Here is a 5,007-nt window from a genome sequence, read left to right as displayed (position 1 = left end):
AAAATTACAGAGTGGTGTTGTGAATAAAATCACGTATTAGATGTAATTCTTAAAATGTGGTTGACACATTCGTTCATAGTGGTGTAATGAATAAAATTAGATATTTTAGATTGTTCTGTAAAATACAGCTAACACAAATGTCTGTGGAATTATAACGCTAAAAACCGGGTTTAGATACCCGTGGTGGGAACAGCACAGTAGCCCATTTTGTAGCTCTGTGCTTAACTATAAACAAACAAACAAATCCACAAATGACATTAATAATCTTCACTATATCGCTGGACTTTTTTAATAAGAACCAGTCAACAATGCACTAAACTGGTCTTTCCCCAATTTATACTGATGTGATTTTCTTAACCAATCATCTGTGTGCACCTTATTACTTTTATTGTTAAAAGTTTCTGCTAAGCCTAACGTTTCAAGAATATTTTTGTTCATAGCTTTTGTCGAGTTTAACGATCTTAGAACGTTATAAGAATTGTATTGTTGAAAGTTTCTGTTGATGTTGCTTTTGGAACAATATAGCTTGAGTTATTTTGAGATGTAACAAACTCTGTAAGCCTTAATCATATGTTCATCCAGTTTTTTAGTTGCTTAAAGAAATATAAATACCAACATCTGTATGTATGTGCCTAACCAAGCTTCACTCATGAAATATTTAAAACAAATAAGTAAATATCAGTTTATTACGTTAGGCCCATACGTACACATATTACTTCATAATAGGATATTTTTCATTAACTCGTCTCTGGTCTACTTCATAATGGAAAAATTTTGAGAACGTGAGGGCTTCAATTTAGATTTTAGCTAAAACAGAACATAAAATCACCAAATCTCACGCGATAGCAAAGATGTATGTCTGAAGACCAGCCGAGAAGAACAATTTCGATCACATTATAGTCAGTTCGTTTATTTGTAGTTAAGCACAAAGCTGCACAATGGGCTAGCTGTGCTTTGCCCACGACAGGTATCGAAACCAGGTTTCTAGTGTTGCAAGTCGACAAACATTCCTCTGTACCACTGGGGGGGGGGGCTATAATAAGTTCATCTTTACCTATAACGTGTGATTTCACTGCGGAACTGAATATGGTCTGAGGAGTGAAAAAAAACAAACAGACCCAAAAATAAAACAACCTCATAAATTCTTAATTATACACTTTCATTTAATCTCTTTAGTTTTGAAATAGGTTCCTCGAGCACTTATTTGTTACTGATCGAAACTGTATTTCTCATCTGAGCGTATTCAGAGGAGACTTTGTTTCAACTCAATATCGTATGGATACGTTTTTCAGAAGTAGTATCAGTCTTTTGGAGACTAATGCAGTGAATGCAGTCTCTATAATATATCATGGGCTAATCTATTTAACAGGAAAATCCAATAACTATATTAGATTATTTGTTTTTGTTGATGTAGTTTTCTTATTGGTATCACCCTTATGGAGACTATCGTACTGAATGCAGCCTTTTATAATACGTATTGGACTGATCTATTTAGCAGAAAAATCAAATCACTATTTTTTTATTATTTTGTTAATGCAGTTTGTGAGCTTGAATGGTACGTGTTTTTAATTTAATGTTTTATACCTGTTCGAAATTAAATATATATATATACAAATCACAATACTGTCTGCCTGTTGTAAACTAATTTTGAATGGTGTTGAAATATAATGTTTGTTAATTTGTACTTAAGCTAAACACAAGTGTTTGAATCGTTAGATTTTGGCGGTGTTTAGTATTTTTGTATTCTTTGTTCATTAATAAAATTTCCATGTTTTGTTCAGGGATACAACTGAAAGAAAAAAGCGAAAAAGAACAACCAAATGAGAAAAACAAGGCACACTAAAGACAGGAGTAAGCGAAGAAGAAAGAACGTGCAGTTAATCGTAATATTAAAGTACAAAAAATAAAAATAGTACAGAAAACAAGTACTTTCAAAAAGGTGTAGGGAAAACGAAAATGGGGAACAGAGAAAAGACAAGCAAGTAAGAAGAAAATAATATCATATATCAAATCGAAGAGAAAAGTCTAGTAGAGACCAATCTAGCAAAGACAAAGATGAAAAGGAATTGATAGACATAAAGAATAAGAGAATAAGAACAAAACTTAACTATTGATATAAAAAGAAATATAATGAACGAGAAATAAAATTAAATAATTAACTTGTATTAAAAGTTATTTCTCATGCTACATATTAGAACCTCAAAATAAGGAACTTAAATTTTTGAAAATATTATCAGAAGTTAATATGTCATACTTTGATGATCTTAAAGTCACGTGAAGTTTCACTAACAATAAGGATGCACGGAGGCGGAAACCTTTGAATAGCACGAGCTACTCCCGTTGGTTCATTCCTTTCCAGCACCACCTTATGTACAGGCGCCTAAGAGTGTAAGTTACCTGACTGATCTCACCCACTCTCCAAAAAGTCAATATATAAGTGAACTGTACCACTGACCAGCAGAATAGCAGATGAACCTGGAGAGTTTAAAGCCTTAACTGCTGCTGCTCTAGATTTAAAGTACTAATTGTCGAAGATTGAAACAGATCAACGAAAAGGTAAGTACAACTTGTAACTTCATTAAACATAGCATTACATAAAAATAACAAACACGTATAATTTTCAAGGAAAATTATCTACACGTTCAAAAGTTTGGTTGAGGTAAAACGTAGGTTTATAATAGTATTAATAATGTATTAGTTAAAAATACTTTTGAGAAGTGTTTAGAGGTGGTTCGTTTTGAGCCAATGAAAGCTTTCCTCAGGCATATCTAGAGGTCGTCGGTTTCACGTCACTGAAACATATTCTCTGACATGCTGAAATATGGTATGTTTAAGTCACTGAAACCTTCGTTCAGCCTTCTTTAGAGTTAATCATTTTCAAGTCACTGAAAACTTTTCTCTGACATGAGTAGAGGTGGTTCGTTTCAAGTCACTGAAGCCGTTTTTCTGACATGATTAGATAATACGCTTCAAGTGACTGAAAGCTTTTCTTAGTCATGTTTAGATGTAATCCGTTTCAAATCAATGAAGTGTTTTGCTCGGTCATGTTGAGAGGTAGTATTTTCGAGTCACTGAAAGCTTCTTTCAGCCTTTTTTAGGGTTAGTAGATTTCAGAGCTTGTTTGTATATTGTTAAGTACAAAGCTACAGAATGCGCTATCTGTGCAGTACCCACCAAGGGTATCGAAACCCTGTTTTTAGCGTCATAACCTTCAGAGCTGCCACTAAAAAACTGGGGGTTCGGTTTCAAGTCACTTAGAGATTGTCTCAGTTATACTTACAGGTGGTTTGTTTTATATCACGGAGATCCTTTTCTTAAACAAGTTTATAGTACATTTACATTGCATTTCAATGTAACGAGAATGTTTTCTCAAGCTACAACAAGAGTTATATTAAGACCCGCATCGGCTATTATAGTCATCCAATTAAATATTGAGTTACAACATCTAATACCTTTTTCAAAGGTTATTTTAGTGTTATATACATTTCAGATGATTACAATATGCGCTCTCAGCATTGCTGGGATTCTCACTGTGGGACGAGTACGTTTCCTGAAGTCACTCAGAATTCTCTCCCTTCTCTCTATACTCGTGTTGGGCAGAGCTCAGATAGCCCTTTGTGTAGCTTTGTGCTTTATAATAAACAACAATATCAATTATTCTAATCTCCCAAACGAAATATGCTGACTCATCAAAATATCTTGTAAAACTGTAGGTAGGCATATTTATTTTATTAATAGCCGTGGAGGCGTTATACTGTGACGGTCAATCCCACTATTCGTTGGTAAAAGAGTATCCCAAGAGTTGGCGGTGGGTGATGATAACTAGCTGCCTTCCCTCTAGTCTTACACTGCTAAATTAGGGACGGCTAGCGCAGATAGTCCTTGTGTTGATTTGCGCGAAATTCCAACCAAACCAAGCCCTTATAAACATCTAAATATTTTCTTGAAACATTTAATTTAGGGCTGGAGCCCTTTACCGGTGTTTTCAATGTTTTAAATAGGTTCTTTAAAACAAGTTTTGGATAGTATTTACGTCAAAATTAAAATCAATAAATTCGACATTTCTGAAAAAAAATTCTCTTATTAGATATTTTCAAAGTTGTATGCCTTACTGACGTTTTTCTAAAACTGCTATAAGAAGATTAATCTATCAGATATACTTCAAACGTAAATAGAAATCTTCATGTCCTACTGTGCAAGGATAATTTTAGTTAGTTGATACCAACTGGCGTACCAGTTCTATGCACGAGGTTTGACATAAAGGAGGCGCACATCTGAACGCTGACCCGGGTGCCCTTAGGGGATTGCAAAAACAAAGTACGACTCGTACAGAGTTACATAGCGAAATTTGTCACAACTAACGTTTTTAAAACAATCCATCTTCAACACTCCAGTCTTAAAAACTAAACAATCATTGAATATTAAGTCACAAATAAACTAAATAATAACTATTATATTAAACAGTCTTGTATATCCAACAGAAGTACTATGCCTAAGTACTAGGTTTTCAGATCTGTGAACCGTCTAAAGAAATTGATGAACACCAAATATTTACTCATGAAGTTATTATTAAGAAAGCATTACATTTGTACATGAAAGTACCTACAATTTAAGTAACAGTTTCACACTCCTAAGGGATGTTTGTCTCTGATACGATTTAAGATTCAGGTATTTATAAGTTAACATTTTATCCAGTGTTTTAAATATTAAGGTAATTCTATAGTGTGATTAAAGCACCAGATATTTACATCTATGTTTTACGTACCAAGTTAAAACACCTAAAGACTATGCTAGTACAAGGTTTTTCGTATCTAAAGGCTATCTTAATACCACATTAACACATCTAAACTCTATCTTAATGCCACATTAACACATCTAAACTCTATCTTAATACCACATTAACACATATAAACTCTATCTTAATGCCACATTAACACATCTAAACTCTATCTTAATACCACATTAACACATATAAACTCTATCTTAATGCCACATTAACACATCTAA

General features: G+C 33.4%; 1 protein-coding gene across 1 annotated transcript in view; it reads left to right on the top strand.

Moving 5' to 3' along the window:
• The first annotated feature begins 2,477 nt into the window (after positions 1–2,477).
• LOC111087175 overlaps positions 2,478–5,007 on the top strand; it is a 16,531-nt gene continuing 14,001 nt past the window's right edge. Inside the window, exon 1 of the mRNA XM_022392912.1 lies at positions 2,478–2,556. The gene's annotated coding sequence lies outside the window, so the exon portion shown is untranslated. The remainder of the gene's footprint in view (positions 2,557–5,007) is intronic.

This window comes from Limulus polyphemus, unplaced genomic scaffold (assembly GCF_000517525.1).
Source record: "Limulus polyphemus unplaced genomic scaffold, Limulus_polyphemus-2.1.2 Scaffold1831, whole genome shotgun sequence".
NCBI classification, from domain to species: Eukaryota; Metazoa; Arthropoda; class Merostomata; order Xiphosura; family Limulidae; genus Limulus; species Limulus polyphemus.
This window is presented reverse-complemented; position numbering and strand designations above follow the sequence as displayed.